Below are 8485 nucleotides of genomic sequence, written 5' to 3' on the forward strand. Positions count from 1 at the left end.
GGCAGAGGCATGAACTCCCAAGCCGAGAACTTCTCTCGTGTCCTATCAGACTCTCGCTCTATAAGCCAGTTTAAAAGAAGGGAAATCAAAGGCTGTATCCCTAAAACTCCTCCTGGTGCAAAAACCAGTCGCCTAGCCAACGTAACGCTCTCTAGGAGAGCGAGAGAGCACTAGCTTAACAACAACGGCTTCGAAGTAGCTAGGCTTAGTGTAAGTTCTGACGTTTAGGCGAACGAGGAGCAGCAGTTACAAGATCCAGACGAAGATCCTTAAAAAATCATCATGATTTAATTAAAGTCCATAGGAGGCTAAGCAGCTTAAGGCTCCTCTCCAAATGACAGAGTCCTCAAAGGAATATCAGTAGGAGGGAGAACAGCACTTTCTCATCTACAGGAACCTTGTCCGATAAAAGCTAGGTTATCTCAGTGAGTCTCTCACTGGTGCATTAGTAGCAGACCAGAAGGCAACGTCATGTAACTGCTTGACAGTCTGTGAACTGTCAACAACTGAACTGTCAACCACAACAGGTGCGTGAGGCCATACAGCACTGGTGCATTAGTAGCAGACCAGAAGGCAACGTCATGTAACTGCTTGACAGTCTGTGAACTGTCAACAACTGAACTGTCAACCACAACAGGTGCGTGAGGACATACAGTGTTCACTCGAGACTGCTTTGACTGTCTATACTGAGCAGTCAAAACAACTCTAGAATGCGGAGGTTGACGCACCGCGTCAAAACAAAACAACTTAGGTTGTTGTTGTAACTCGCGAACGTCAACGGAGGGTTCCGTGCGTTGCTGAACGTCAACATGCGGCTGGCAGGGTACACTGCGCATGGGTGGCGGGACTCTCACAGCTGGAGTGCGGGAGAAGGTAGCCTCAGCGTCAACTGAACGCACAACCGTGGTTGGTTGTAGGCTAACGGGTGCAGCGTCAACCTTCTCCGCACGAAAGTCCTGCATTAAAGATGTTAACTGTGTCTGCATGGTCTGCAGCAAAGACCACTTAGGGTCTACAGTAGCAGGTGCGGCAACAGACGGTGTTACTGCCTGTTGCGGTACCGCTTTGCCTCTCTTAGGAGGTGAGCAGTCGTCGGAAGACTGCAGCGAGTCCGAACTGACCCAGTGGCTACAACTGGGCCGTTGGACTTGCGCGGAAGGGACCGACTTGCGCTTAATAAGCTGCGAGACCTTGGTCCATGGTTTCTTACGAGAAACCTCTTCCGCAGACGAGAAGTAAATGGGCTCTCTCGTCTTTGTGTGGGTGGGGCGATCTTGGGTAGATACGCCCGAAACCACGGAGGGAAACGTCTGTTCGTTGATCAAGGCCTGACGAACCCATAAGTCGTTCGACATTACTTCTCCCCTGGGCTTGGGAGCTTGCAAGAGGTCCCGGACTAGGTGAACGACAGGCACGAACAGACGAACCCTCGGACGCAACACTGTAACACTTTGCGCATATCACTTTATCACTTCGATTTTCTGTTTTGCACTTATTTCACTGAAATCGAAACTTTTACTGATTTCTACCTGAAACACGCAATTCTACCCTTCATTAAAAGGTAGTAATTGCGAAAACAGTCGTATAATGCAGCTCATTAATACTAGCAAAAACAGAAAACATATATAAAGATAAAGAATTCAGTGGCTGGGAAAGAGACTAAACACTAGTTCAAATAAACTACGTTTACAATCTCTCACCGCACATAGCCTGGGGACAAGAATAAAACCCTAGAAACGTTTTACCTTCTTCCCCGTACAGCGACTAGGGAGGAGAGTAACACGAGAACAACGTTACCCGCTTGAACGGAACGTTTTTTTTTCTCCTCTCTCTCCCTCCGTCTCTATCTCTCTCTCTCTTTCTCTCTTGATTTCGCACCTGAGAGAAGAGCCCAATTATATATCGTCAAAAAAACATGTTTCTGGGCTCAATCCCTGTGCCGCGCAGTGAAATGCTCCTTAAGCACCATTTCAAAGGAATATAACTGCTAATATTACCAGAGAAAAAATGTAAAGGAATGCTAGGTTGAACTAGCTCGCTCACCTAATGGTGTCGGTATAGACTGGGGCGAAATACCAGAGGTCTCGTACCATTTAGACTTCTCCTCTTCGAAATCCCCCAATAGTGAGGTGCCGTTCAACCTCCCCTGCCTCGCAGACCAGTACTACTAACTCAACCCACGCTTGCCCATCACTCCTTTCAAGCACCTGTTTGATATAAGTCCAAGTTTTTTATTATCGTGTGTTTCATTGGATTTATCATCAACTTTCTCTCGATGGCCGATTCCCAAGATACCCCATCGAAGTTAAGTACCTTATCCATGAGTTTTTAACGAGATTGGGCAGTTTCATCTTTGTTTTTATTATTGAGAAGTGTTTATATATGAGCGGCGTCCCCGTTCTTACTTTCGCCTCTGCCCTTTGTCTCGTTAGTTCGTCCGTCTTTTATATTCGTTCGATCCTTTAGGAGTTTTTTCCTTATATTCATTTAGTACACCGACTTTATGCTTTCATATAGCAATATTCATTTAGTACACCGACTTTATGCTTTCATATAGCATTTATTTTATGTTATCCTATGATATCGGTGTTAGCGTTTCATCAGGAGTAGGTTATGTTGGTATGCCTGCATTCGTGCATGTTGGTGGATAGCGTCACCATTGAGATTGTTTCGCTAGTTCTAGGAGCTTTAATTTCGACCATCTCACTTATTATTAGTAAAACCTTTTGTTTTATTACGCTCCACCTAGTTTTACGTTTGGTTCGAGTGGGACTCTCGCGTATTTTGTTGTTTTTACTGTTCGATCTACCGCTTCAGTAACTAGGTTGGTACCCCTGCTTTCCATCTCCTGATGGCGTCATGCTCCTCCCTTTTTACTCGCCCGAGTCCCTCTCTCGCCATATTTTTTTTTTTTTTTTTTTTTTTTTTTTTTTTTTTTTTTTCTGCATGCCTAACCTTACTTACGTGATTTCGCTTTTAATTCATTAATTATTTTTATGTATTTGTGCATTGATATTATATTTATTGCTTACTCCGTTATGATCATATTTTTGGGATTTTCATGTCATGATTAGGGGATCTCCAGTTGGTAGCCCTGTCTACCACTGCGCACTGGCGATTTCCCTGTACCATTACCCCCCCCCCCCCCCCCCCAACAAGTTGGGGAGGTTATTCCATCCCCCCCCCCCCTTCGGTGTACACCCTTCCTCTCACTCGATGGTTGTTGGTTATGATTTACGGGTCAAGTATGCTTGTACCTCAGTCTTCCATCAACGTTCCGACATATTGAGGACTGAGTATACCAACGGGGTATGACTTAGTCTCATTCATTCATACCGGGCGGTTTCGTCTCCCCCCTCCCGTCGCCATCGGTCGGGGAGGGGGAAGGCCGGGACCACCGGGGACTATCACACGTGATTAGTCGGTATAACTGCACCTTGGTGTAACCTTGCTTTTAGCTACGGTTGTTAGAATGAGCACTTATATTAGGAGTGTCCTCCCCTACGGTACCTCATGCTATTATCGTCCGTATAGGACTTATTATATCCCATATCATTATATTATATTCTACATGAATCATTACCTTTGTCCCGGTACCTCAGGTAAGGTAGGGGGGTTCCACTGGCTCCCCCCGCGCTCTCCCGTTGTACCCTCCCGTCATACCCTCCCGTCATCAGACATCGGAGCCGCCGAGCTCTTAACTACAAGATCGGTTGACACTGACACGGTTTTGATTAATATCCTCCCTCCGGGAGCCCTATTCATTATAGACATTAGTTTTAGATCATAATTGGCGTTTTCTATTTATGTACTTTAAGGATGTATCTTGGGTACTTTAAGTTTACTTTAAGTTACTTTAAGTTTACTTTAAGTTTACTTACCAACCCTGTTCCCCGGCCACGGGGGCCCCGGAACTAGTTATGATTATATATTCATCACTGTTTTTTGCATCCTTTTTCATACCCGGCTCTGCCGGATTGCTATTGGAATAGTCTCAGTTCTCTGCATGTTTAGTCTAAGGCTATACATTTATTTTATTAACTGGCAGGTCCCGGACCCTCCGGGACCCCTTATAGAGAAACTAGTAGATGCTCATGGACTATTCCTTTTACAGGTGGTCCGTTGCCGGATGACAGCCTGCGCGGCCGTCCTTCACCAGCCTTGCGGCCATGCTGTCTGTCGGTCCCACGCGGACTGTGGGATCCAGATGGACGATATTGTGGTATGGCACCCTGACAACTGCCTTATCTGTTATGACCTTATCTCCACCCTCGCTTCAGATTCGGTGAGCCTCTTTCAGTCATTTTTGTATTTACTTCCCTTCACTGGGCGACATCAATATGATAGATAATCATTGACTTCTGTTATGAATCTTCGGGTTCATTTATCATTTTGTCCCTCGGGTTTGCTAACCTTATCCCCGTTCTTTCAGAGTTCCCAGGCGGTTAAAACTTCAGCAAGAGCCACTTTGAAATTGTGGGTAGGCGGCTTCGCCCGTAACGTAAAGGCCAGGAAGCCCTACGTCCTCTCAGAAGATTATTGTAGACTTATCTACCCGAACGCAAAATCTTCGGCAGCAGTGCCTAGGCAAGTGGCGGCTCCTATAATTGCTGACATTGCGGAAACCGTAGAACTCAATCGCGTCCAGGATACAGACATCCCTGACGACCCGGACCCCATTGAAGACAATGTTACGGCTCTGACCTTAGACATAGAGCCCATGGTTTTTGACGAACCAGACACAGGTAAGGTTGTAAGTGAGGCAGGTGGGTCTGGCGCTAAGACCTCTCTTCTTAGCCCCTCTTTTTCTCCAACTTCTAATAATTCTTCCTTTCTTGGTTTTGAAGGGAACCACGAATCCTCCCCGAGATCGCTCTCGGTTCCTGCCAAGGTCAAATCTCAGAAAAGACCTTTAGTGAGGACTCGTCAGAATCCTACACTACCTGGATCATCGAAGCCCAAGAAGGCTCCCCTCCCCGGAGCTCCTAGTGACTCGACTAGCACTGCCCCTATGTCTCAGGACCCGGGAGTGCAGTCATCCCCCTTAATTACCACAACCAACCTCGACCCGGAGGCCCTCACGAATATGTTGTCGAGGGTCGTTACAGACCAGATTAGTTCTATACTTTCTGCCGTCACCAGAAGACTAGATACCCTGGAAAGTGGACTGCCTCAACAACAGCAGTTCCTCATCCCGGACGCCTCAAAACTTCCACCCTTCACGAAGAACAACCCGTGGAAAATGGCGCTCCACTGTCCTTTCACGGACGGAATGTTGACCATCGAGGGTTTTGGGACCAGGCCCATTGAAGATTTTGAGTTCTTCCCTCCCGGTCTTCAATTTCCTTTCCCCGGCTTCGCCCGGCTTACGGAAGAGGCTCTTGTCCGACTAGATAAGGTCCCTAAAGAGACCGTTATCTTTCCGAAGGAACAGGCTCAGTCTGTTTGGGTTCGAACCTTAAATGAGTGGGGTTGTACAAACACCATGCTGACCCCCCACAAGAGTACTTACACCATGTTTCTTGTGGACGAACAGACCCCCACTCCTTGCGTCACCAAAATGGTTGAATTAGCCCTTCAGGCAGTGACCGAAGATAAGCCTTTGCCACAACTCCGGGAGACAGATCCTACATCTCTGCTGTTCCCATCAGATAATGAATGTTGGCTTAACATTCAATCGACATTCACTTCTGGTAAGCTATCCGCGGACTGTGCATCGACGCAATTCAGTGAACGCCTCCCAAGACTACCTGAAACCTTAATCCGACTCGAGTTCGAGTCCCGGTCTAGGTTTAGCCGGAGCCTCAACATCTCAACTATGGCGGAGATGTTTTCTCTTACTTATGACGAGGAACACTCTTTTAAAGTTATGACTAAAGCCACTCTGCAATCTTTGTTAGCAGACTGCTACGACTTCTTGGTGGCCAAAAGACGTTGCCGTAAGCATGTCTTATCTGAAGCCACTATCCGCCATGAGCCAAATAAGCTCATTAAAGCCTCTGCTTGGGGTCCGGACCTTTTCCCGGAGGACATGGTCAACTCGGTATTGAGCGAAGCTGCCAGAGTGAACCAGAGCCTCAAAGTCCGTTGGGGTCTCACTCCCAAACGGAAGTTCGAACAATCGAGCATTCACTCCCGGGGCAGAAAAAGGCTACGCCCTTATAGCTCTACCCAATTCCGCCAACCTATTCAAGTAGTCCAGTCGGCCCCGGTCTCTCAGGGCATCCAACCCTCCACCTCCAAGTCTCAGCCCCAAGTGAAGTATGTCCTCGTCCCTGAAAACCAAGTGGCTTCGAACTCGTTTACCTCTCCTGTTTATAACCCGGTCTATGAGTCCCGGTTTTCCTCCCAAGGATACCAACGAGGCAGGGGCCCCGGTTCGAGGGGTTCTTTTCAGAACAGAAGCAAAGGGAGATATTTCTCCCGTGGAAAAGGGTCACGTGGTGGCCGAGGCGGTAAAACCTCCAACTACTGACGGTCTTCAGGTAGGAGGGAGACTTTATGTGTTCCGGAGTCGCTGGAAATTCAGTCCTTGGGCCTTCAGCATAATCTCCAAGGGCCTGGGGTGGAGTTGGATAGAAGGGCCTCCTCCACAGAACAGATTCCATCAACCCTCGACACCGGACCTACTTTTGTTTACCCAAGATCTTCTTCGCAAGAACGCGATCAAGGAAACGAAATATCTGAAGTTTCAAGGTCGCTTATTCAGCGTTCCGAAGAAAGACTCCGACAGCCGAAGGGTCATCCTCGATCTGTCTCGACTAAACTTGTCCATTCAATGCGACAGGTTTCACATGCTTACCGTCTCGCAGGTGCGAACCTTGCTTCCCCGTGGGGCCGTCACCACCTCCATCGAACTTACCGATGCTTACTATCACGTTCCAATAGCGAGACACTTCCGGCCATTCCTAGGATTCAGACTGGACGACAAGGCTTACACATTCAAAGTGATGCCTTTCGGGCTCAACATCGCGCCCAGAATCTTCACGAAACTGGCGGAATCGGTCATTCAGGAACTCCGATCCCACGGAATCCAAGTCGTCGCATACCTGGACGATTGGCTAATCTGGTCAGACAACGTCGAGGATTGTCTCAAGGCAACAAACAAGGTGATCCAATATCTTCAGTTTCTGGGATTCCAGATAAACTTCGGAAAGTCTCGTCTGACACCAAAGACCAAATTTCAGTGGCTGGGATTACGGTGGGACCTACGTTCTCACACTCTATGTCTCCCCAGGTCCAAGAGGATAGAGATTGCGAAAAATACCAAACGCTTTCTCGGGGAAAAGGTAACTTCCAGAAGGAACCAGGAGAGGATTCTAGGGTCCCTACAATTCGCTTCAGTGACAGACCTCCTTCTGAAAGCGAAACTGAAAGACATCAACCGAGTTTGGCGCTCCAGAGCGAACACCAAACGTCGGGACAAGAAGACACGCCTTCCTCCCATTCTTCGGAAGAGGCTTCTCCCATGGACAACCGCCAAGAGCCTATCAAAATCGGTTCCGTTGCAGTACCCCCCTCCAAGGATAGTCATCCACACGGATGCCTCCCTATCAGGTTGGGGAGGCTACTCCCAACACAGGAAAGTTCAGGGCCTTTGGTCCACAATGTTCCAGCAATTTCACATAAACGTCCTGGAGGCCATGGCTGTCTTACTAACCTTGAAACGTCTTTCCCCGGCCAAGAAACAACATCTGAGGATAGTCCTCGACAACGAAGTCATAGTCCGTTGTCTAAACAGAGGGGGCTCCAAGTCAGGTCCCATCAATCACGTGATGGTGGCAATCTTCTCCCTGGCGGCCTCAAACCAATGGCACCTATCCGCCGTTCATCTGGCTGGAGTTCGGAACGTTGTGGCAGACGCACTCTCCAGGACGGTACCGTTGGAGTCAGAATGGTCACTAGATCGCAAATCCTTTCAATGGATCCTCTTCCAAGTGCCGGATCTCCAGGTAGACCTCTTCGCGACGGAATCCAACCACAAGCTGAAATGTTATGTGGCCCCCAACCTGGACCCTCGGGCTTACGCCACGGATGCCATGTCTCTCGACTGGAACGCCTGGGAAAGGATTTACCTTTTCCCACCGGTAAACCTACTGATGAAAGTGCTGGACAAACTTCGAACCTTCAAAGGTCAAGTAGCCCTGGTGGCCCCCAATTGGCCCAAGAGCAATTGGTTTCCTCTTTTACTGGAGCTGAATCTCCACCCTCTCCAGATTCCCAACCCGACTTTGACCCAGATAGTACAAACGTGCACTGTGTTCGCTTCCTCAAACATTCAGACCACCCTAACTTTATGGACTTCATGAAGTTTGCGGCACACAAAGGGGCTAACATAGACCCCCAGAATACTTTATTTTTAGAATCTGACAAGAGAGACTCCACTCTTCGTCAATATGACTCAGCGGTCAAAAAACTAGCTAAGTTTTTGAAAGATTCTAGTACTGACTTTATGACACTAAACCTAACGGTAACCTTTTTCAGA

The sequence above is a fragment of the Palaemon carinicauda genome, chromosome 39 (assembly GCF_036898095.1).
Source record: "Palaemon carinicauda isolate YSFRI2023 chromosome 39, ASM3689809v2, whole genome shotgun sequence".
In the NCBI taxonomy this organism is placed as follows: Eukaryota; Metazoa; Arthropoda; class Malacostraca; order Decapoda; family Palaemonidae; genus Palaemon; species Palaemon carinicauda.